This window comes from Jaculus jaculus, chromosome 4 (genome assembly GCF_020740685.1).
Source record: "Jaculus jaculus isolate mJacJac1 chromosome 4, mJacJac1.mat.Y.cur, whole genome shotgun sequence".
NCBI lineage: Eukaryota > Metazoa > Chordata > Mammalia > Rodentia > Dipodidae > Jaculus > Jaculus jaculus.
The window spans coordinates 151,765,309-151,792,307 of NC_059105.1; the positions used below are offsets into that span (position 1 = coordinate 151,765,309).

Below are 26,999 nucleotides of genomic sequence, written 5' to 3' on the forward strand. Positions count from 1 at the left end.
AAGGCCACCCTGAGATTACATAGTGAATTCCAAGTCAGCATGGAGATCGTACCTCAAAAAAACAAAACAAACAAAAAAAAAAACAATACAAAGTCTACCTTAAGAGTTAAATGGAAATTGCTAATAAATTAAGATTTAAAAGTATTATATTTCCTTCTTTATGGTCCCTTGTATTTCTCATAATAAGAACCTTCTTGATACAGATATCTTAGAGGATCATACAGTCAAACCTGATATGTCTACTGCATTATTACTTTGAGAATATTAGCAAAATGAATTTTTAAAACTTTTATTTATGGGCAGGAGAGATTGCTTAGCAGTTAAGGTGTTTGCCTGCAAAGCCAAAGAACCCAGGTTCATATCTGTAGGACCCACATAAGCCAGATGCACAAGTTGTCACATGTGTCTGGAGTCCATTTATAGTGATTAGAGGCCTTGGTGTGTCCATTCTCTCCCTTTCTCTATCATAAATAAATAAATACATATAAAAATAACAGGGCTGGAAAGATGGCTTAGCAGTTAAGGCACTTGCCTTTTAAGCCTAAGAACCCAGGTTCCATCTCTTTCCAGATCCCATGTAAGCCAGACACACAAAGGTGATGTAAGTGCAAGGTCTCACAGGCACACTAGATGGCACAATCATCTGGAGTTGGAGTGCAGTGGCTAAGGTCCTGGAATGCCAATTCTCTCTATCTGTCTCTCTCTCTCTCTCTCTCTCTCTCAATTTCTCTCATTTTCACTTCTCTCTAAAAAATAAAAATAACTAGGCCTGTAGCCATGGCAAATGAACTCCATATGCATGTGCAAACTTGTGCATATGGCTTTATGTGGGTATTGAGGAGTCAAACCCAGGTCCTTAGGCTTTGCAGGCAAGCACCTTAACCACTGTGCCATCTCTCTAGCCCATTATGAGTTTTTAATTAAGATAAAAATCACATATCAAGCCAAGTAGTTACTACAATTTACCAGAAAAAAATGTTTAAACATTTCTACTGAAGGTTCACGTTGGATTTTATTAAAATAAGTTCATAATAGATTTATAATACAGGCTGGGCATGATAGTGCATGCTTGTAATCCCAGCACACCAGAGGCAGAGGAGGAAGCATAGCTGTGAGTTCAAGATCAACCTAGGAACTATAGAGTGAGTGTAATGTTAGCCTGGGCTAGAATGAGACTCTACCTCAAAAAAGGAACAAAAAAGGACTAGAGAGATAGCTTAGTGGTTAAGGCATTTGGCTGCAAAGCCTACAGACACAGGTTCAATTCCACAGTACTTACTAAGCCAAAGGCACAAGGTGGCACGTATATCTGGAGTTTGTTCACAGTGTCTAGAGGCCCTGGAATATCCATTCTCTCTCTTTCCTTCTCCTTTTCTCTCTCTCTCTCTCTCTCTCTCTCTCTCAAATAAATAAATAATTATCAAGAAAGTTTTAAAGTAGAAAAGGCATATAACTTTATTATCACTTGTGTGTGGGTGTAGGACGCACACACAAAGGATGAGAATCAATGACAAGCAGATGGCTTTGATTTAAATGAATTCCTCCTAATGGAGAGGGGTGGAGACAGAGAAGCCTTTACTACAGATTTTACAGAGGCATTTTTCAGAGGTGAGTGAATGCAAAGGGCAGAAAATGTCCTGGGACAGAGTGTTTGAATTTTAGGTGCCATAATATGCCTTGTGAGTTTAGTTAATGTAATTGATGGAGCATCAAAAACATATTTCAGTTTTTTTTCCAGAAAAGAAAAAGGCAGGAGCAGAAATGGAACCTTAACTGTGTTCGATTTCTGAGTAAATGTAGGTTGGATAAAGGGAGGTGTTTTCATGGTTGTGTCTATTCTGGTCCCTCCAGTCATTCTAGCATTATGTAAAAAAAAAGTAATAAAAGCTAAAATTATCCTTATCTGGTATAGATAAATCTAAAGCGGTAGTAAATAAGTTTTACTGAGCTTAATTTGGAATATAGATTCTGATCATTAGCCAGGCCAGCATGTGCTCAACAGCCCATTAGACTAGCTTTTCAAATGTTACAGTTTGTTGCATGATGTCAAAAGAATGCACATACACACACACACACACACACACACAGAGAGAGAGAGAGAGAGAGAGAGAGAGAAAGACAAAGAGACAGAGCTATAACAGATTTTCATGTACTCAAAATGATTCTCTCAAAAGCAATAGATATGTGTGTGTGTGTGTATATATATATATGTATGTATATATGTTATACATGGCATACATGTCATATATAGGGTATATATTACAAATATTATATATGTCCATGGTCTCCACATGCATGCATGAATGCACCTGCATGCACACACACACACCTATTTAAAAATACAAAATAACTTCTGATATTCCTACATAAAGACAGACCAAAGTTAATAAAAATTAATCTATGTTTTAAATTTTAAAATTATTAAAATTGTAAAAGGCAGTAATTAATATCTATATTGACTACTAGGTGGGCAATATTTGAGATTTATTCCATATTTTGCTTTAAAGATACAATAGCTAATATTAGAAAAGTGATGTTTTGAAAACCAAAATGGTAATGACATAGACATAATTGATTAGATATATAATTTGAAGCCAAAGATTTCTAGTTTACTTCTGCTTCTGAATCTCATTGTGCACATGGTCAGAAAAATAAAGTCAATATATTTCCTTATATTCATGGTCATATTTCTGAAATGGAAATAAGGATTCCAAACCTTTTGGTGGGTTATAAAGATTAATATCAACCTATCTACCAGAAAAACACCAAATCAGTGTTTAAAAACTCATTTAAGTAAGTATTAGGAAAATATTTTTGGCATGTGATGTAATATAGAATGACAGAACAACATAATGGAATTGGGTAAAAGCTAAAAATAATTTTATTTTCATATATAAATGCACAATATGTAGATAACCAATCATAAAAAGCATATTATATGTAGCACTAAAATTTTCCCTATTATGACTTCAAATTCTGAGTACACATTTTACATATATGCATTTATGGTATAATTTATTCTTCTGAGGAAAAAAAATATAAATAGCAACTCTGAAAGCTTTTGACAAAATTCATTATACTAAATATTTCATTAGTGGGATCTTAAATATTGTTCAGTTAGAAAGCAAGACATATAGAAATATATACCTCATTTTTGAATTAAGATATCCTCTTTTCTATGTTTATTTGTGTGAATTATGTATGTGCAAGAGAAGCAAAGGAAGAATAGGAAACCGCAAGCTGTTTCAAGGTTCATCAGAGGAGTGACAGAAATAATTGAACAGAAGCAAAATCCAAGAGGGAGCAACCAGTATAGGTTAGCATAGATGGACTATAGATGGACACTGAAGAGCCTTAATGTTTGTCACCAGTAACCCTTTGACCTTCAGACAAGGATCTATTGACAAATGATTAACTAAGAAGACTTCTGGTATACCTCCTTAAAGAGTAGGACAGCAAGATGATGGAGATACATGCCATTCAAACTCAAAGTGACGAGAGCCAACTCTGTCTGCAGACAGTGGACTTCCTGAGTTGGCCTCAGTCAATCTTTAGCTACAGACCAAGCAGAAACAAAAATAGACTTCCAAAAAAAGAAAAAAGAACTTCTGGCTCTCCCTCGTGGCTCTAAGTCACTTGATTTTAGATGTATAGGGAGAAGTGTAGAGACAAGACTTTAAAACAACACATACAGAAGTGGGAAGGCCACTGCTGGCTACAGGTGATCTGAAGTGATCTGCTGGAGCCAAAACTGTTTGTTTTTTTGGCTATTTATCTGTTTATTTATTTGAGAGAGGGGGGAGGAGAAAGAAGCAGAGAGAGAATGGATACGCCAAGGCCTCCAGCCATTGCAGACAAACTTCACACTAATGCGCCACCTTGTACATGTGGCTTATGTGGGTTCTGGTGAATCAAACCTGGGTCCTTTGGCTTTGCAAGCAAGTGTCTTAACTACTAAGCAATTTCTCCAGCCCCCAATATTTTTTAAAAGTAGTTAAATGTTCAAAAACCAATAATAAATGAATTTTAGCTTATTAAAATATCCCTATTCTCTCTAGTCTTAAATATTTGTGCCTGAGCATTTAGAGTGTATACTGCATTTTAATCAAAGTTATTCTATGCTGATGCCTTTAATTGATCTACAGAGGACCAGTATCTCCCCCAGTTTCTGATGAATTTGTGCTTCTTTATTAAGATTTAGTTGTCTTACATATTCTTCTATAAATCAAAAAAGCCATCATCGTCAGAATGATTTAAGTTCAGACAATACACAGATTAACAGAGATTTTATTTTTTATAGAATAATATATTAGAAAGAAATAGCCTCCTGAATGGTCAAAGATTTCTTTTTTTATGTTGGTGGTAACAAAACCCAGAGCCTCACATACATTAGGCAAGAAGCATACTACTAAGATAGACCTCACTCCTCAGACCTTGTCATACTTGTTTCCCTATTTTTTTTGCCTAAAAATAAGACTGTGTAGCTGACCTCTAACAGTTTTATTTATTTTCAAATTATGATGTAATTATGTCTATAATGTAATGTAGATGCATTAGCTAATAGTTATCTCATCCCTCAGATAACTGAAGTTTTTCATTTAAGTCTAATGGAATTTAGCACCCACAGATACGCAGACCCAACTTTTAAATGCATCACCACAGGGAATAATACCCTGGACAATATAATTATATGTGAAAATTGAGACTCAGCTTCCATTGACTTCTGTGTGCACATGTTTGTATCTGTGCACCTGAATATGTACTGAGAGCAGTATCCAGAAAAAGAACTGCATTCTTCTGTTGGTTATACATACTTAGATCTTCACTGTTGTTTTAACTATCCTCTAGTCCCTGATTACTTTGTTTTTATTTACAACTTTGTCCAAAGACAGGCAAAATAAGACTATCTGCTCCCAACTTTCTCAGTCTTCACCTACAAAATGTTACAAAATTTCAAGACACAAAAGATCATATACCTTATTCCATACCAAACCTACTACCTTGTCTTAGCCAATTTTATACTGCTATGATATCTGAGGCTGGGTAATTTATATAGTAGAGAAAATTGTTTCCACGGACTAGAAAATGCATCCAGGATGAATTCCAGTGAATGTTAGGATGAAGTGGCCCTGGACAGATAGCTGAGTACCGATGTCCTGAGACTACCTGGACACTCACTTTTGATATTTCATTTCCCTTCTTTTTCTTTTAAATATTTTGTTTATTTATGAGAGAGGGAGAAAGGTGGGGGGGGGGGCGAGGAGGAAGGGCATGTTAGAGCCTCCAGTTGCAGCAAACAAACTCTAGACGCATGTGCCACCTTGAACATCTGGCTTATATGGGTCCTAGGAAATTGACCCTGGGTCCTTTGGCTTTGCAGGCAAGTGCCTTAACTGCTAAGCTATTTCCTCTGCCCTCATTTCCCTTATAACTTTCCACTGAGGTAGGAAGGCAACCTGGTGTCTCCAAAGTACCTTTGTAGCCATTCTTCTATTGTCTCAATAATAACCTTCTTTTTTTCTGTCCTTTATAATTTTTTCCAAAGATCCCACACCTGCCCATACCCTTGGTTTTCTCTGCTGGAAATATTTTCCATTCTCTACAATATAACCAATCTAAAAAGAAAAGTCTTTCAAATCCCTAAATCCTGTTTCCCTTTAAATTGTAAATTCCACTTTTATATCATTTCTTTTCTATTGAATGTTAATATATGTGGTTAAAAGAAGCCACAAAACACTGCAAAGCTTTACAGCTTAAATATTTGTTCCACCAAAATGTTCAATTTCATCCATTCTTAAATTCCACTTTCCACATCCCCCTGAGCATGATCATAGCTTAACCAAATTCTTTGCCAGTTTATAATAAGAAAGGCCTTTGCTTAAGTTTCCAAGATACTCTTCCTCTTTCCCGGCTGCCACAACATCAGATTTCTCTTAGGCCATGATTCTGCCTTAACTCAGGTCTCAGCCACTTTGTAATGTCTAAAGTTCCACAGCGTCCCTTGTTACTTTGTGTGACCCGCAAGAATCTCTGTTAGTGTTCTGCTTGACAACAGTCTGGGATGTTTCTAGCCTGCCTTTCCAAGTCCGTCTAACCTCTGGCCATTTCCCAACCCTGCAGGCGCTTCTACAGTCTGAGTATTCCTTAGGGCAGCAGCCATACTACTGGGAGCACGTTTCCATCACAGTCCACTTTTATCCCACAGGGGAACAGCAAAAGCTGGATGCCTTGTAAGGAGATAAAGAGAGAGAGAGAGAGAGAGAGAGAGAGAGAGAGAGAGAGAGAGAGGCATTTCTCATATCTCTGGACACTAGGAAGACCATTATCAAGGCACCTTTTGGCCTACTGGGTTTATCCGGGAAGTTCCAAGCAGCCACCTCCAAGATGCACCTTTCATGTTGATTCCTGTGATCAGGAGTTGAGATACATTGTTTTTCACATGACAGAAGAGTGGAAGGGTGAAGAAAGGACAGGATGAGGGTGAACTTCTGCAAGAGCTTTTGCAAGAGCTCTGAGTTAATTTACCAAGGTATATCACTCGTGGTCCAGTCACCTTTACAGGGTCTTTCCCCTTAATATCATTTGAATGGCAGTTAAAGTAAATTTAAACATGGCTTTCTGATGGAATAAACATTAAACTCCCAGCATCCTTCCTTCTGGTGCTTCTCACTTTACCTATTTTTCTGAATTATTATTTTTTTTTTCCTGTTTTCACCCTCCTCCTTCCATTTCATAATGTCACTGCTTCTGTGTTCTTTAATTATTCTCTCAGTGTATTTTGGCTGTTACAATATAAACCGCATGCCTTACCAACAAATGGAATGTATTTTGCTCAGGGTAGGAGACTGGCAAGTCTAAACTTAAGGTACTGGCAGATGTGGTGTTGCAGTTACCTTTTAGTTGCTGGAACAATCATCACTGCAGAAGCAGCTTATGGGAGGAAAGTGTTTATTTCAGGCATAAAGAACCCTGGGAAAGTTCCATCATGGCAAAGAAGTTGGCTCATGCCAGCATCCACAGCAGAGCAAGAACACCAAACCAGCAAGCATGAACAGCCGGAGCTCAAATTTGCTCTCGAACCACCTAGTAGGGGTGGACTCCGGATCTTCCCCAGGGATGTGCCTCCTCCATCAGGGCTCTGTCTGATGGAGACTTAAGCAGGAAGTTTAATGCTAATCTGAAATATCTCAGGGTATGGGAAAATATAATTATATTCAAACCAGAGCACTTAGTGTCTGGTGAAAGCTTGCTTCTGAGTTCACATGCAGCTGTCTTTCCCCCTGTGTCCTCACATAACAGAGGAGTAGGCAAGCTCCCTTGTTTAAGGACACAAATGCCACTCATAAAGTTTCTACTCCCATGACCTAATAACTTTGCTCTGATTGAACCCAATTTTTATCTCTTTGGAGGTTATTATTTCATAATGTAAATAATAGGGGGAAAATTGGTCTTAGTTAGACTGATATATATGTATATCTGACTCCCACAACTAATATGTGAATTTTTAATTATTTAAAAATATTTTTTTATGCGAGAGAAAGAGAATGGGTGTATCAGAGCGAGCTTTTGGCCATTATATATGAACTCCAGATGCATGTGCACTTTCTGCATTTATATTTACATGGGTCCTGAGAAGTCAAACCTGGACCAAAGGGCTTTGTAAGCAAATGCCTTTAACCTCTGAGACATCTCACCCAGACCCAATTCTTTTTAAATGCAATGAAATCATAGACAATAAAATAGTAGGTGTTGGTGTTCATTCTTTTTAAATTAATTTTTTATTATGTAGAAACTTTGTATGGGCACATCATATGTCAGTACCATCATTTCCCTCCTCCCTGTCCCTACTCCATGGAGGGACCTCCTTAGTGGGATTGCTCATATTCTCCACGGAGTTTAAGATTTCTGCGTTGGTGCATTTTGAGTATCCTCTGTGTCTGTCTCCATCGCCCTGGCCCATGTTGTCAGGCCCACAGTGGAAATAGCACTCTTGCGCACTCTTGCTCATCTTGCCAATTCCCCTGTGGTTTCACCTGGGTCCTGGCTGCTATGTGAGGAGTGGCTCATCTCCTGCCAGGGGGTAAACTATCTATTCCTATCTTGTTGGTAGATTTATGTTGTCCTTAGTCCTTGCTGAATTTTTGAAGAAAGGTCTTTTTTTTTTTTCCTGTTGTTCAACATGAATAAGTGTCTAACCCAGCTTTTCCATTACAATTTCAAGTCATGTATGAATAAGAATGCTCTCTTGGGGCTGGAGGGATGGCTTAGTGGTAAAGGAATTTGCCTGCAAAGCCAAAGGACCATGGTTCGATTCCCCAGGACCCACGTTATCCAGATGCACAAGGGGGCACATGTGTCTGGAGTTCGTCTGCAGCGGCTGGAGGCCCTGGTGCACCTGTTCTCTCTCTTCTCTCTCTCTCTTTCTCTCTCTCTCTCTCTCTCTCTCTCCCCACCCAGTGTCTCTGTCAAATAAATAAAAATAATTTTTAAATGTTCTCTCATTTTCACAGCTCATTTGCAAGAAATTTAGAGGTCAGAGAGCATTCACTCACTGTAAAAGCACTTCTGGCAGTTAAATATCATAAGAAAAAAAGCAAACGAGACACAGCTTCTACAATGTCCAGCTGTTACATGTTCATAGGAAAGGCTCACACACAAATGACTTACCAGCTGAGAAAATGTTATGTTAATAAGCAGAATGGAGCTGTGTGTGGTGGCACATTCCTTAATAACAGCATTCAGGGACTAGAGAGATGGCTTAGCAGTTAAGCGCTTGCCTGTAAAGCCTGAGGACCCCAGTTCAAGGCTCGATTCGCCAGGACACACGTTAGCCAGATGCACAAGGGGGTGCACGTGTCTGGAGTTTGTTTGCAGTGACTTGAAGCCCTGGCACACCCATTCTCTCTCTCTCTCTCTGCCTCATTCCCTGTCTGTCACTCTCAAATAAATAAAGAAATAAAAAAAAATTATAGCACTCAGGAGATAGAGGTAGGAGGATCATGAGTTTGAGGCTGCACTGAGACTCCATGGTGAATTACAGGTCAGACTGGGCTAGAGCAAGACCCTACCTTGAAACACCACAAAAAAAAAAAAAAAAAAAAAAAAGCAGAACGTAAGCTCACAATAACAGGGACTTCTTTTGTTTATCATTTACCCCTACCACTTGGATAGGCACATTGCTAATAGTTGAGAACAGTTGCTAACCAACTGTATGCCAGGCAGTTTTAAAGGTTCTGCATGGACTATATGATCTGAATAACAATCATTTGAGATAAACACCTTTACCCTTAACACTTTGCAAATGAGCAAACAAGGAGTCTGAATAGGTTCTCTAAAATCACATCCAGAAAGCAGTGTCTAAAGCCGACCAGCCTCCCTGGCGTCACATGAGCTGTCTCAGAAAAGCCTGTGCTTTCTGCTGATGCTGGTGGTGTAGCCTCCCTGAGGCCAAACACTGATTATTCTCTGTTGCCCTTTTTGGTCTGTAAAAATGGTAGCAATAAAGCGCACCTACCTCACCAGGGTATTGTATAGCTCCACTAATTACCAACTGATAGCTCATCTTGCAAACATGAATTCCCCACAAAGGTTCATTATTCTTGCATTCAGTATTTAAAGACACTGGGTCTGGGAAAGTCTTTTCGTTATAGTACTCTTGTTAATTTTTACCACAGTCAGCAGTTGTTAGCTTTTGCTTAGTAAAACTCATCAGATAAACAAAACATTTCTCTTATCAGATGGTCAGTAATTCTCTACACTCAATATTATATTAAAGTTCCTTGCTACTGAAATGGCTTTCTATGGACTTCATTTAAAAGGATATAACTTTATGACCCTAAGAACAGTAAATTATTAAAAGGTAAGGAGATTTGAGTAAAAATTTTTCATTATGGAACATATTTCAATCACCATTCAGGGTTATTTAACATTACCTCCAACTTTCACAAAATTGGTTTCTTTTAATAATATTTTTTTGGTTCATTTATTTATTTATTTGAGAGTGACAGAGAGAGAAAGTGGTAGAGAGAGAGAGAGAGAGAGCATCACTGTGCTAGGGCCTCCAGCCACTGCAAATGAACTCCAGATGCGTGCAAACCCTTGTGCATCTGGCAAACCGGGGTCCTTAGGCTTCACAGGCAAGCGCCTAGCCGCTAAGCCATCTCTCCAGCCCTTGGGGTGTTTGAGAGGCTGAAATATCTGAAGGTTGTGCCGTAGGGATTTTGATGAAAGACACATACTCATGTATACCATTCTTACTACAATACCTTTTTTTTTTTTGCTTCCCTCTTATTTTCCTTTCTATAGATAGTTTTTGCTCTGGAGATAAGTATCTCCCATGGTTCTGAAGATATATAGAATCAGTGCATATACATCTTGGATTTTGTAAAGAGTAAATGGATTAGCTGTTACATTAAAAATCAAAATTTTAAATCCTTCTATCTTAAAGGGTACATAATTTCATTTTATATATTTTTTTAGTTAATTTTTTTCAACTAGATGAATTTTCTGTTTATAAAAATACTACTCTTACCTCCCATCCATCATGGTGCAGATATATCTCTCCTTTATTACTACATGCAACCATCCAATTCATACATCTTGTAAACCATGATATAAACCTGCAGTCAAATCTGACTGTGGTTATTGCATAAAGATATAAGAGTGAATATATAGAGACTTCATATAGATGCTCTCACTCATATTGTTGGGCCAAGACCTCTGACCAGGAGCCAATTCCCCCGTTCACCCGGGAGTCACTCAGAGAACCGCCACAGAAGCTGAGACACTTGAATGTAAAAGCAACAGGCTTCTTTATTGAAAGCCTAGGCCTGGGCTCTGTCCACACAGTCCAGCACAGTGGTAGTGAGGGAGAGAACCCTGACCCTCAGAGGAAAGGGGTTTATAAAGGAAAGGTAGGAAAGGTTACATCATATTGCGACTTTTAAAATGATTGGTTCTAAGAGGGCGCGCATGGGAATTTCAGAGAGGGTGCACATGGGAACTCCAGCCTACTTATCTTAGGAAGTAACTTGTTTGCAGAACCTATTTCAAGAGCTATTTGCAGAACTTATCTTTTGCAAGAGGCTGGCGCCTCCATGGCTAGGTATCTCTGGAATGTCCTTGAAGTGGAGGCTTCCCAGGAATCAAGGGGGTGGGGGTGGGGGGAGCTATAGCTAAGCAAGCACGGATACAGAAGCAAAAGTAGCACATTAGTCAGCTTGTTCCTCATCTGAGTCAAAATGGCTGTCTGATTTTAAATGGCAGCACCACTGTCCAGCCACTAAGCGAGGTCACAGAAGCCAGATGCAGCACATGACTTCTCCTTGGTCTCTCTCTTCCCCGTCTCTATGTACCATGAGGAGCCAATCTTGGATCCCAATTGAGTTAGTGAGTGGATTCTAATGGTATACACTGTGATCTTAAAACCATAAGCTGTACTGTATTAATGCATTCCCTGACAGAAGTAACTAATCTATTAATAATGCAAGGTCCTATTGTGATTAGCAACAAACATAAAAGTAATGGCCCTGCTAAAGCAGACAGCAGAGTTGTTAACCATGGGAATGACTGAACCATGACTTAAACCATCCCCTATCAGCCTTTTTTTTTTCTTTTGTTTTTCCAAATTCTCTCGTACCTTTGCCGTTGAGTCTCTAATTACACCTGATTGGTTGATATAAAAACAACATTCTCTCTTAAGGCCACATATAGTCCCCCTTAGTAGGTGGGTTTCAATATACGCTTCCGGTAGACACACATTGCCAGCCAGCACAGTAGAAAGCTTTGGGTCCCCAATAGCCCCCTTTGATTCTTGCTTTCCCTAAGTGCCTGGGGCTTATGTAGAAATAAGAAATTTCCTGATTTGCCAGAGTCCCATGAGTTACCCATTAGTTGATGGAGGTCAAAGATCAAATCAGGGTTGATTCCAGCTTTTAGCTATTACGAATTGAGCCGCAACAAACATGGTTGAGCAAATCTCTCTGGCACCAGGTTCCCCGTGGGGCAAGAATTTCCCCCATGGCCATGTTGGTTATTATCCAGGTCAGTTTATAAACTTGGTAGGCAGTAGCTGCCACAATACATACAGTTATGAGCACAGTCAGGATCAGGAGCATTTGAGTTGAAGCTTGAGTGGGGTACTGCGTTTCCAATGTGGCTGATAGTCCTCAGGTTCAGCCAGTGGGTCTGCCGTTCAGATGTGGGTGGGTGTGATGAATCCAAGAGGCAATTCTGTCCATTTTTGCAGTGGTAGTTGTGGTCAGGATGAAGACGTAGGGTCCCTTCCAGCAGGATTCCAGTGTCTCGTGGCACCCAGTCTACTGGATTATTTATATATTTTACATATTTACATATTTTAGATTTGAAAAGAACCCTTTGAACATCTATATTTGTTTTCTTTTTATTATAGAATTAAAACTATGGGGAAAAGATGTTTTAATGTTTGTTTCCCCTCTTGGAAAGCTCTTGTGTTATTTAATAGGCCATTCATATATGTAAGGTATTTTTTATTTTTGGTTATACATTTCTCTCTGAGTGTTTAAGACCATGCAGATAGCCAAATTTAATTAAGGATTAGTTATGGAGGTTACTAATGGCTCTCCAAAGAGACGTTAGGGACACAGTAGAGCCATAACTTACTGGTGTCTTCTGTCTGTTAGGATGAGTCAGGGCCATGCTGGCCAAGTAGTTTTCCCTTCTTTGGGAAGTCAGGAGGACTGATTGCTCCTCAATTGTGACTCTCCTGTTTCAGACTGTACACCAGTTTTATTTGGGTCTCCATATCCTCCCTGCTCAGGAAGACAGGTGACTTACCAGAGGGCAGTGTAGAAGTGTCCCATCATCTCCAGTGGCCTCATGACCTGAGAGCACAGGCCAAAATATTGGCACCTCTTGCTCTGATGATTCCAACTGGCTTTTGGCTTCTACGCAGGTAATTAACACACATAGAAAGGAAGTTACACCAGCCTGGATGTATGTACATATAGAGCACATTTGATTACTGAAATAGACTTAAAGAATGGCATAAGGGCTTTTAAAATCATTTTATCCTATCTTTAAAATTTTGGTTGTACTATGGCAGCATAAGCCCTATATATGAGGTATAGAAAGTAGACACATCTCATATTTTAAATATCTAATATTTATGAATATCTCATATTTTAAATATGTAACATTTATAAATATAGGCAGAACCTGCTACCAATCTTGAAAACAGTACCAATTGATTTACAGACTAACTCATTTAACCTGCAAATTGTCAGAAAAGGACAAGTAAGGCACTATAAAGTCTTAGCACCTGTGTTTGAAAACATCTTTGATTAGTTCAGATACCTCTGTTGGTAAAAATTACCCAGAGAACATTGGAAACAGAACCACAGAGCTTGAAATTTTTTCTAAACCAAAATACCTAACTAAATTCTAATATAAACCTTGATAAATCTTTTTGAAAGAAAAAAAAAAAACATTATTTGACAACCAATGATTTTGGCTTAAACTTAATAGCTATTGATTTTATGTACCACAAAAAATTTTATTAACATAAAACAATTTTATGTTTTACCCATGACTTAAATTTGATAAAGCTTAAGCAAGCTATCCCAACATATCCCAGGAAGATGAAAGTTATCATTATTGAAATTAAATCACTTAAACCTAAGTGATTAAACCCAATTATGACCATTCAATAGAATTAGAATAAATAAGACAGCAGCTATCTTTAAAGTCACAATGTCTTTAGGTATGAGTACTTCACCTTTGGAAATTAACCACTTCTATGTGAGCCTTTATCTTAAGAATAGTTAAAACCTTCATGAAAAGAGGAGCCTAATTTACTTTACTGAGGGAGTCTTAAAGCCAGTTTTAAAACCCTTAAATCGTAACAAGTTAGCATCAGTGACCTGTTAATGAGTGAGGCCTTATCACAAGACTCAGTTTCTCCACTGATTAAAACCTTGGCATCAGGTAAACATTAGATTTAATCCAATTAAATGTTTCAATGAAGGGGCCCTTCCCCTGATATACACATTAGAAAAGCCTTATGCTTGTCTTATGTAAGGAGTGTGTAACCTGATCAAATATCTTGACTAAGTTTACCTATTTAACATTTTGTCTAGTGAGAAACTTTATGTAACAGATGTGACTTTAGGTGTTCAACAGAGAAGAACTAAAGAGAACCACAGTTATATGTTGTACTCCTTTTGGTCAGAGACAATTGGCCATTTTGTCTCTAGTCAGAGTCTGGGGAACACATGGCTTAAACTTGCATGGGGTTTGAGATAAAGGGGGTTCAATCTGTTTTTTTCAGAGTCCAGCTTTCCATGAATTTAAGTAGCATATATTGGAAAGCAAGAACAAAATGAAATTATAGAGCACAGAGATAAACATCCTGACATTCTTTTTTTTTTTTTTAAATTTAATTTATTAGTTTTCTTTTCAGTAAATACAGGCAGTTTGGTACCATTATTTAGGCTCATCTGTGATCTACCCCCTCCCATTAGACCCTCCTTATTATTGAAAATGGGTCGTGCATTGTGGAGTTAGCCCCCAGTTATTAGTATGATAAATGTCTCTGAAAATCATGACCCAACATGTAACTCTGACATTCTTTCCGCCCCCTCTTCCGCAAGATTTCCCTGAGCCATGTTGGGTTCATTTTTGGTCTGCTTCATCTTTATCATATTCTGAAGTTGTTTTTACATAGAAAATTTACCCATTTTCAGAACACAAGATCATAGACTCTTGTCTATGTTTAACCTGGTTAAACCTCCAATTACATCTGTACTTATGACTTTGTGACCCACCTAGCACAGGCATCACCTGTGTCTAATATAAAATGAATTTAGATTAAAACTATATCCCTATAAAACTTTTAGAGTATCCTTAAGAATCTGTAAGCAGTTGAAAAATCTCTAACTTTTGACATGGCATTTAGGTTTAGCCTGTAAATTATTTCCTATATATGCACTTCTTTTTTCTTTTTTTAAAATATTTTTTGTTCATTATTTATTTATTTATTTATTTGAGAGTGACAGACACAGATAGAAAGACAGATAGAGGGAGAGAGAGAGAATGGGGAGAGAATGGGCGCGCCAGGGCTTCCAGCCACTGCAAATGAAGTCCAGATGCATGCGCCCCCTTGTGCATCTGGCTAACATGAGACCTGGGGACCGAGCCTCGAACCGGGGTCCTTAGGCTTCACAGGCAAGTGCTTAAACGCTAAGCCATCTCGCCAGCCCATGTATGCACTTATTTATTCACCTACTTTAACATTTTAAGTACCACTCAAAAGGCATTTTTAACGAGCATTCTGGGTCCCAACATTGAAAAATTTCTTCCCAGTTCCTTTAATCAATTTATCTTATCCCATTATTAACCACCTTTCTTATAAGGCTATTATGAAAAACTACACCAAATTAATTAATCCCATTACTCACCAACAAGTGAGTAGTCTAAAGACAATTTTATGTCATTAATACCAATAAGACATTAAACTATGGCAAATATTGTTGCTATCTTGAGGCAGGTTGGCCTACAAGTCAGATCAGTTGCCTCCTCCTTTTAAGTACATTACAATTTTTTTAAATACCTTATAAATTACCACTTTAGAGAGAATTCTGTTGTTTTTAATAATCCTCTATGAAAGTTGAAGTTAGCCGGGTGTAGTGGCACACGCCTTTAATCCCAGCACTCGGGAGGCAGAGGTGAGAGGATTGCCGTAAGTTCGAGGCCACCCTGAGACTCCACAGTGAATTCCAGGTCAGCCTGGGCTACAGTGAGACCCTACCTTGAAAAACCAAAAAAAAAAAGAAAAAAGAAAAGAAAGTTGAAGTTGACCTAGAACATACATTTAGTAATTATATTCATGATATCATGTAACAAAGTTGACACTTTTTTTTATATAAAACTTTAGTTCTTTATAGGCTGCAGTTAAATGTGACTTTCTTTTTCGTTCTTGCTGCTTTTTGGTGTGCTGTGGCTGCTGGGTGGGGCTTGTATCACCTTAGATAAGCCCTGCCTTACTCCCGGCACTCCCCAGGGGTCTGGTCTAGTACATGTGGAGGTAATGGCCAAGACAACTGCTGGAGGTGGGGGGGGGGAAGGATTCTGACTGCCTGAAGGGGAAAGGGGGGAGGCCTCCGGGACTGCCAGGAGGTCTCTGAAGAAGGCAGCCCACTGGAAGGCCACTGGGAGAGGAGGTGGAGACATGGCACCTGCATGGGCAGAGGCGCCATTGTCTGTCTGCCACCTGACTCTGATCTGCCGCTTTGGAGCACTTGCAAAGCTGGCTTGTAGTTTTGCTGCTTAAAGGGAGTGAGGGGAAATTTCCTTCCCGAGCTTTTCATTTCCTAGCCAGATAAGCTATGCAGGTCCACATGGATGCCCAGAAATCCAGAAATGACCTGGACGACTTCTTCCCAAAAGGAGTCTGCCTCCCTCTGGGAGAGGTAATTCCCTTAACTTTCAGAAGAGCTCTTATTCCATGAATCTGAGATATATATATTTATATTTTGGTGGGAGGCAATGTTACCCATGACAGAGAAAGATTAGAAATGCCAAGACCAGAGGGCAATGTTCCTGAGGGCTGATTAGCACACGGGGGATTCCCCAAGGATCCGGCCGTGAGCCTGTCCACATGTTTAAGAGGCTGGAGACCTGCCCTACAGGCTTTGAAGAGATTGATGTGTTACCAGTGTTTTTTGTGTCAAAAAGAAATAGATAGAGAGTTTTTGCCAACACCCAATGGGCTGTCAGGGTCCAGGCAGAGGACGGCTGGCCTTTAGTCAATACTGAAGAGTGGCCTCGGCCAAGAGACATCAGTTGCCAGTTTGTGGTGTCTGGTCCCACGCCATGGCATGAACTGAAAATAAAGGAGGAGAAAGAGAAACCTGCCAGCCCTCAAAACATGGAGGCAAGGCCACATGGGCAATGTCTCCCAGTTCCTCTAAGAGAACTCACTCACCCTGTCCATCTCATCAGTGCCCCCCACAAGAATTGGGGCTGAGGCTTCATCAGTGGGCTTGGTGTCTCTTCTGGGTGTAACTGCCAGCACCTGTAAAGGAGGGGGTGAGGAAGGGAGGAAAGACTTCACCCAGGGGAGAGGCTTTTCTAACAGGTCCCTCCTGGTCACAATAAAAGGGATTTGATCAGAGTGTCCACTTCTAGGGTGAAAAACAATTTTTTTCAACCTCAAGTTTAGTATTTAGATAAAAGGTCCCCCTTAGTGGCCATCCTACATTGAAGGTGGGCCATTCAGAGGAACAAAATGTAATCCATCTGTGTTTTTTTTTTTTTTTTTTACATTTACCCCATTGTTATGGGCAACTGCTTTGATGATGTCCTTCCAGTGTGCAAGACAGAGTCCTAAAGGGGAGGAAGGAATCTGTCCAATGTTATTGAGTCAAGGGAGGAACATCCGTAGGATTATGGCAATGACAAGACACACAAGGATTACACAGATACACAGGGCCCCAAAAAACATATATGTGCTACAGATTCAGGTATGTGGTGGACAGAAGAATCTGAGTCCTTAGGGGATGGCTCTATAATGCCAAACATGGTACAGATTGGAGCAGGTCTCCCTAGCAGGTTTGCTGTCAGGGTTAGAGCCCCACTCAGATTAGCATGTTTGCTCTGTGCAGGACAGAGCCCCCACTCAGGTGAGGGGGAAGGACATCTAGTGCCTTCTCCAGGTCTGTCCTTATGGCACATCCACCAGGATGAATGACCTGATCAGAAAACAGATGCGGCTAGCCTACAGGGTGAAAAGAAAAAGAGAGCACTCAAGTGGAAAACTTACCGACTGGTCGGAGAAGAAACCTTTGGGGTCTCGGGTTCGTTGGAGGTCTCTAGGGATCCCAGATGAGCCCCCAAGATGTTGTGCTAAGACCCCTGACCAGGAGCCAATTCCCCCAGTTACCCAGGAGTCATCCAGAGAACCGCCACAGAAGCCAAGACACTTGAATGTAAAAGCAACAGGTTTCTTTATTGAAAGCTTAGGCCTGGGCTCTGTCCACACAGTCCAGCACAGTGGTAGTGAGGGAGAGAACCCCGACCCTCAGAGGAAAGGAAAGATTACATCATATTGCGACTTTTAAAATGATTGGTTCTAAGAGGGCGCACATGGGAATTTTAGAGAGGGTGCACATGGGAACTCCAGCCTACTTATCTTAGGTAGTAACTTGTTTGCAGAACCTATTGCAAGAGCTGTTTGCAGAACTTATCTTTTGCCAGAGGCCAGAGCCTCCATGGCTAGGTATCTCTGGAATGTCCTTGAAGTGGAGGCTTCCTAGGAATCAAGGGGGGGGGGGACCTATAGCTAAGCAAGCATGGATACAGAAGCAAAAATAGCACATTAGTCAGCTAGTTCCTCATCTGAGTCAAAATGGCTGTCTGATTTTAAATGGCAGCACCACTGTCCAGCCACTAAGCGAGGTCACAAAAGCCAGAAGCAGCACATTACTTCTCCTTGGTCTCTAAATATGGGGTTCTGCTTGAAGTGCAGATTATGATCTGAGTATTGGGATTATAAAATGAGATTTTACACTTCCAACCAGTTATCAGGTGGATGCTGTCCCATGTACCACATTGGAATTTTGTGCCTCTAGGGAGTCTCTCTGTCATACATTTAATGAAGTATGAACAAAGGAAGACATAGTTGGCAATCCTATGAGCACTCATAGGATTATGCAGCTGCACCTTTTTAACTGACTAGGATTTCTGGGATAGTATAGAACTTGTTTGGTATCACAACTTAAAGTAAAATGCAATACATAAAGTTCCAGGTCACCATCAGATACAACTCATTGTTTCTCATAAAATCAAAATCCTCAGCTGGTAAGCAACAGGTTTTGTTGTTGTTGTCTATAATGACCACTGAAGAGAAATTGGATATAAGCATTTGGTAGTAATTAAAAATCCATTACCTGAAAGAAAATGGCCATAAAGGGAATTTACTGATATAAACACTCAGTATGGTGACTCCATACTTAATTTCTGTGTTGTGCAGCAAGTGTCGCATTGTGTGGCGTCTTATTTTATGTAGTGGCTCAGGAAGTCCCCAAGTACCTAAAGTGGAGATCGTCACCATACTGAGACTGGAAGTTGTGTCAGAGCTCTAGCATCTACAGCATCTGAATTTTATGAACATAGCAAAAGAGAAATTAAAGAGATGTGTGCACCATTACATCAAGCATAGAGACTCCACACATTGAAAGTTAAAACTGTCTACTTTAAAAAGTCACCCATGCCATTTCCTATCTTTGATTTGAAGAATTATTAAAAAAAAAAAAACTATACAACTAGATTGACCATATTAAAGATTCAGTAATCAAAAGAAAAGGAAAAGAAAAAGTTAGTAAAAGTAAGATCTCTGAATAATTCCATTAATCATTTCAAAACTATTTTAGGAGGGCTGGAGAGATGGCTTAGAGCTTAAGGGGCATGCCTACAAAGCCTAAGGACCCAGCTTTGATTCTCCAGGTCCAATGTAAGCCAGATGCACATGGCAGCATGCGTCTGGAATTTGTTTGCAGTGTCTGGAGGCCCTGGTATGCCCATTCTCTCTATCTGTATCTCTCTCTCCCTCTCTCTGTCTCAAATAAGTAAGTAAGTAAATAAATAAATAAATAAATCTAGAAGAAAACATATTTATAAAAAATATTTTAGGGAGAATTAATTATCTTTTCTTCCCAGTGCTAGATTCATGGCTGTGAATAAAACCAAGGAATGAAAGTCACATGCCGCAATGATATATTTTAATGTAGATAACTTGAACCCCACTCGTTCTAAATTTATACACTAAATAAATAAATAAATAAAATTGTAAATATTAGTGCTGATGTTTCTGCACTGCTTTCCTAGAAAAGCAAATAGTACTTTGTCTCTTAGAGCTGGGAGGGACCAGTGTTTGCTGTGGGTGACATGTAGAATACCAGTCCTAGCCTACTGGTTTTGTGTGTAGCTTTTGTGCGTAGCTTACACATGTATCATACTGCTGCAAACCATTATATTTAAATCACTTCCAATTCTACATTTTAATTCAATTTCACATGCTTAAGTCAGAAGCAGTTGCCTCCACATTTTTAGACATAATCTAGTAAATTGCTTCCTTATCACTGACCTGAATTCTGTCTTCCTTATTGATGCGTTTAGAATAAACCAAGTTGTTTTCCAATTCTGAAAGTCCATGATTTCAGAACTCTAGTATTTTATTTATTTATTCATTCTTTTTTTTTGCTGAGCATGGTGGCACATGATTTTTTGTTTATGAGAGAGTGAGAGAGAAAGAGTGAGAGAAAGAGAGAATTGGTGAGCCAAGGCCTCCACTGCAATCAAACTCCAGATGCATGTGCCCCCGTGTGTGTGTGTGTGTGTGTGTGTGTGTGTGTGTGTGTGTACATGTGTAACACAGATAAAGCCCACTGTAGGAGAGCATCTATATTGCCACTCTCCCGTGGCTAGATGGGAAGCAGAGGCAGGAGAATCCCTGAAGCTCATGGGCCAGCCAGCTGGGTGCCTGCAGCGCTGAACAGGAAACCCTGCAGAAACAAGTTGGGAGGCGAGAACTGACTCAGAGCTGTTCTCTCACCTTCATACATGTAAAGTGGCATGTTCACACCTGCATTCACACACACCACACACTTAAAAAGAAGAAAAAATGCAATACCACACATAGTTTGAGGAATACAGGTTTTATTACCTGCAGTATTGAATTATCAAAGGCTCACATTGCCAAGAAGAGGCAGCATGAAGCAGGGAGAACACCAAAAACTATTCATAGTAAAGTGTTTAACTAATGCCCACCCAAAGCCAGGGTTGCTTGAGAATAGGCAAAGTTAGTATTTCTGCATTATATTTCTGCCATGGCTAGAGGTTCTGGGGCACACCCATCTTCTCTCTCTCTCTCTTTCTCACTCTCAAATAAATAAAAAATAAGATGAATAAATAAATAATTTCTCTAAGAAATTTGTGAGCTGTTTTATATGTGTGATGTCTGATTGGATTTGAAGAGAACTGTCAATGGGAAAGGTTAATTTCCAAAACTCTAGCATATCTAGCTTTAGAAATCTTGCCTTCTTAGATTAGGTAAACCTTGCTTACTGCCAGACCAATATCTAATTTACTTGGATAAATTACAAAAAGAATAAAAAATGAAGCAGGACTAAAATGTCTGCATTTTTCTACTTTTCTGATCTTGAGCTAAGAGACATACCTAAATATTGATATTAACAATTAATGAAAATAGATAACTAAATATTAGTATTACTATTTAAGTTGAATTATGAAAAAAGAAAAATAATACTGGTATTGCTGAGTGTATTCAATGTATGCTAACTTACTTTTAAATAAGTTAATTTTAGGCTAGCTAAATAAGTGATACATATATACTTCAAGACAGCTATGTAAATTTAAAAAATAACTTGAAATTTAATTTTTAAAAACTTTTAAAAATGCATTGAGATACTGGTGAAACAGAGTGACTCATTTATTTTCCTTCTGTTCAAAATTGGTGGCCCTTCAGTCAGTTTGCTTTCATGTTCAGGAAATAAATTAGTTATTTATTATAATAATTTTAAAATACATTATTATAACTTAATTAATTACTTGTTCTTTAAATTTTTGTTGCATTTTTACTTATATATTTGTTTATTTATTTGAGAGTGACAGACAGAGAGAGAAAGCGGCAGAGAGAGAGAGAGAATGGGTGTGCCAGGGCCTCCAGCCATTGCAAATGAACTCCAGACATGTGGGCCCCCTTGTGCATCTGGTTAACATGGGTCCTGGGGAATTGAGCCTCCAACCGGGGTCCTTAGGCTTCACGGGCAAGCGCTTAACTGCTAAGCCATCTCTCCAGTAATTACTTGTTTTTAATAAAATAATATTCTGTGGTTCTTTAATCAATTTTGATTGGCATTCAGGAAGTTAAGCACTGACATAGAAGAAAAAATTCTTTAATTTCAAATAATAAATCAAGAGAAATAAAATGTGACTTAAGAATTTCATCTACTCTATTTGTAAACCTTTCAAAATCCTTTCAAGTACATTTTTGCCAACTGATTTGAATGTTTTATATTACACTATTTTAAATACTTTTAGAGGTCCATAAAAATAAAAAGTAGCAATTTTCTAATCACAGTGCATTGGATAAACATTAGTTAAGATTCAGGTGTTTTTGTTTGTTTGGTTGGTTGGTTGGTTGGTTTTTCGAGGTAGCATCTCACTCTGGTCCAGGCTGATCTGGAATTAACTATGTAGTCTCAGGGTGGCCTCCAACTCTCAGAAATCCTCCTATCTCTGCATCCTAAGTGCTGGGATTAAAGGCGTGTACGTGCCCAGTTTAAGATTCAGGTTTTAAAACTAGCTGTGTCACCATTGTTAACTACGTTTGGTTTTCTAAACCTTAATTGTCTCTTCAGTTTATTAGGAAAGACATTGTAGCAACTATAATAAATTGTAATAACTATGTATATATAACTATAAAGTATTATGAATAAATTAAGTGGAATTTTAACCAAAGGTCCTTCACTTACAGTCTTAGTAAATGTTGGCATGTAATATATATCTAATATGTGTAATTTGCTTTGATTGACATTAGTATCAATACTGGTACTAGCTTGGGTTCATTTCCTCAGAGGGTTCTTTACACTTTGGTTACCCAAATAGAATGGCATATTATCCAAACTGTAAGAATTATCAACAAGAAAACTAAGACTATTTTCATATGATGTAGAATTGAGTCAAATGGGTGCAAAGATAGTTTCTAGAGCAGAGTAAGTTCCTTATTTAAACTTACTATCCACATGAACAATAAACATCTACTATAAGTCCATAGCATTATGCAATTGTCTCAGAAGTTTTAAAATAAGTATGAAATGATATTATAACTTGAAATCACTACTTGATTTATAAAAATATAAACTTTTAACTTTTACAGGCTGAAAACTATTAACATTTATATAAGAGATACAACAAACTTTTTTGGGTGGGGTTATTTGAGGTAGGGTCTCACTCTAGGCTGAGGCTGACCTGAAATTCACTAAGTAGTCTCAGGGTGGCCTTGAACTTACAGCAATCCTCCTACCTCTGCCTCCTGAGTGCTGGGATCAAAGGCATGTGCCACCACACCTGGCTGGACAAACTTTTTTATAAAGATATAGATGAAGATATAACAATATTATGACCATGCACATGAAAATACCTTGAATATTCCTGACCTTTGCATCTATAGACTAGATATCCTTATGAAAACAGAAACTGTATTTTTATTTGACTCAGGGTTGTCTCTCTTAAGATTTTCATATAGGAAAATAGTTCATGAAATGTAATATTATACTGATCTTGGATTTTTTTATTTTTATTTATTTATTGAGAGAGAGAGAAACAGGCAAGTACAGAGAAAGAATTGGCTTGCAAGGACCTCCAGCCACTGCAAATGAACTCCAGATGCAGGTGCCCCCTTGTGCATCTGGCTTATGTGGGTCCTGGGGAATTGAACTTGGGTCTTTTGGCTTTGCAGGCAAGCACTTTAAAAGCCATCTCTACAGCCAGATTTTGGCAAATGTTATTACTAGTTTTTATTTAAACCTTCAGTAAATTAATTTTCATGCCCTCTTTTCTCTGTGTTAATGATCTTTTCTGTCATCTTTCAAATGGTCCATAAATGCCATAGGCAATTATGCAGCGCATATGTGACAGCAAAACATTGTCTCTCCCTCACTTACTACCAATGCAGTCATATCTTGCATTGTGTTTATAATTTATGAAATTATAGACTTGAAAAGTCATTAATATTTTAGCCAATTATTAAAGAAGTGATTCTTGAATTGAGAACATAGGGCTTTGTTAGAATTATGCAATCAAAACTAGAAATGGTCACTCTGGCCAATTTAAATGTGTGTGTGTGTATGTGTGTGTGTGTGTGTTTGTAACTGTGTAAACTGATCCTACAATACTAGGACTGTATGTATTTCCAAAACTGAAGTACAGGTATTCATTTGTAAAGTTGGTGATCTTATATTATTCTCCCGTCAATTAAACAATGTAATTTAGAGGCTACCCTCACAGAAAATATACTGAATTTGTTACCTGTGCTGCCCAACAAATTATCCAAACACTTATCAGATTAAGACATTTTTTAATATACCTTCTCAGGAATATCTGAGGGTTATAGATCCAGGATTAGAAGAGTGACATGCTTCCGACTCAAGTTTTGCTGTCTGGGAAACTGTTTCTCAAGCTCGAGCAAATGACTATCAGCAGGAATTGTTATTACTCATCATGTGATTCTGATCATATGTGAGTGTGTACATTGAACAGAGAATGGCTACAGCCTTTAATAAATTAACCTTGGTAGTCAGTCATCTGTCACTCTGATATAATGTGAAAGACAACTATATATGAATGTGAATTCCAGAGGTAGGTCTTGGATGGTGTCTACTACATGGGATTTATGGGATGCTTCAGTTTGGCTTCTGAAAAGAAAATATTTCATAATTATCAGAAACATGCCCAGTCATTAAGCAATACTCAACATAGTTCAGTGATAAGCAAGAGCCATCTTATGTTTTAAAGAATTTCTCCAGAATATTGCACTAAACTATCCAAAATTTATTATATAATTTTAACTTCATACATAAGAGGCTTCTTTCCCATATAAATCAATTATGTCACTTAATAACATGTGTAGGATTATTTCTGTCTGTCACATAAAATGTAAAATTTTCATGTTAACAAATTCATACCTAGTACTTTTTATGGAAGTTGTACAGAAAAGCCGGTCCCTTTGGCCATAGATTCAGCTCTAAGTATGTATGTTGTCTTGACTCTTGTGAAACACTAATGATTTTTGATAAAGTATACCAAATCTCATAAAAGCAAAGTTCTTTCTCCCTTTCAAGCACAGTTCAATGAAAGTTTAACAACAGGAGTCTTTTCTCTCTGTCTCATTATTCATAAACAAATTATATAAGCCAATATGGTGCTTTTTCACATTAGTTAAAAATAAAATATTTGACCTTTTCCTGAATCAATAGTGGTTATGGTATCTCAAATAAATAAATGCTTTACCACACAGTTGTATAATGATGTGCAGGTAGATTAGTACGTTGGATTATGAAATGGATAAAATAGCCAAAATAGACACAATACAAGCCTATCATGTGTGAACCATTATGGGGGGGGGGCACAAATCACTAAATACATATATACAAACATATCTAGAGAGAGACACAGAACATTATATCAAGAAAGCACATTTTTCCCATAAATTCTTACACTATTATACATACATACATAGATATGCATATACATATATATATATACATATATACATGTGTGTACACATGTATTAACATTAATGAAATGCTGATTAAAGTGGCTAAACATTGAGGCCCATTTCCCTGTTTCCCAATTCTCTGGACTCAGGGATATTTTGCCTATCTTTCTAAATGTTTATCTGCACATGTCCTTGTAAAAAAAAAAAAAAAAAAAAAAAAAAAAAATTCTTTTAGACAAGGTCTTACTTTCCTAATTTAATAAGGCACTTAACATCTTCAAAAATGCATTAAACCTTCAAAACATAAGAAAAATAAACAATTATTATGAAAGTGCTCTGGGAATGAAACTGTTGCAGCCAAACTTTCTCCACTTCTTCCCACGTGGTATAGTAAGCAGCCTCCTTTCCTGGCTCGACTATTTTATCCTTTTTCGTCAGGGAACAGGACTTGAGCATCTTAGATCTCAAATGAGTAGGCAAAAACACAAGTATGAAGACTGCTTCAAAGAAGCAGAAATAATTATGAAGCTTCTCTGACCAAATATAATTTTTGTCTCAAAGAGTAAAGCAAGACCCTTGCAACGGCCATTAATAATGATGCTGATAAAATTAATATTTGACAAAAATGAAATCTGCCCAGAAACCAAAACAATTATAAGCCACTAAACGTTCCTTAGAATTTTGGGAGAGGTTTTAAGCCCATTTTCATTCATGACCTCTCCATTAAGAGACTAGCTGGCTTTGCTTCTAATGGCTGCCTTCAATTATTTAATGGGGAATTCTAGACTTTTGCATTTCATATTGAAATAGCCTGGAGAGCATTTCCTGATTAGCCTTCTTACAGAACTGAAGGGTCATTGGGAAAAAGAGTGATCTAGGTAACTTTTCTTGAAAATGTAACATACACTGTCAACCACGTTACATGCAATGCACTGTATGATGATCACTGAAAATAAGCAGGAAAATATAATAATTTAAGTCATTAGGAATCATTATCTCTGTGGAAGGCAGCCTGGTTTGGGCTCCTGAATTTTCAACACCTTTGTTTATAACTCATCACATTCTACTTCTCTTCACACTCTTCCTTCAGTGTTAGCTGGTGAACATCCTACCATAATCACTCAATGTTAATTAGTCTGCAGATGCCAGCACTGTTTAATAATTCTGTCTTATGTATTCCTTTGACACCTTGGTTCTTGTAAAATTTTCTAAAGGAGTTATAGCTGAAAGCAAAATGTAAAAGCAGACAAAGTTTATGAAATGACAGAAAATATACCAACAGTATCTGTATTGAGGTTTACACATGTATATGCAAAAGGGCAGTAACTAACCAATACTGTGGAATGGTTGCCAACTTCACAATAATGTACTTTGACTTTTAAAGATTTTATTTTTATTTACTTATATATTTGACAGAGAAAGAAGGACAGAGAGAATGGGTTTGCCAGGGCCTCTAGCGGCTGCAAATGAACTCCAGATGCATATGGCCCCTTGTGCATCTGGCTAACGTGGGTCCTGGGGAATTTAACCTGGGTCCATTGCCTTTGCAGCCAAACTCCTTACCTGCTAAGCTAGCCCTCCAGCTCTCTTTTGACTTTTCAAACCATATTAGGTTTTTTGACAAAGTTAAAAAATATATATGTCTTGTTTTCATCAGATAATCTTAAGGAATTTGTTACTGAACTGAATAAAATCTGAGACTTGTCAGGAAATTTTAAGTTAATTA

The 26,999-nt window shown here is 38.1% G+C and overlaps 1 protein-coding gene across 2 annotated transcripts in view; it reads left to right on the forward strand.

Moving 5' to 3' along the window:
* Epha6 (EPH receptor A6) overlaps positions 1-26,999 on the forward strand; it is a 1,036,261-nt gene that overhangs the window by 601,165 nt on the left and 408,097 nt on the right. The window lies entirely within an intron of this gene.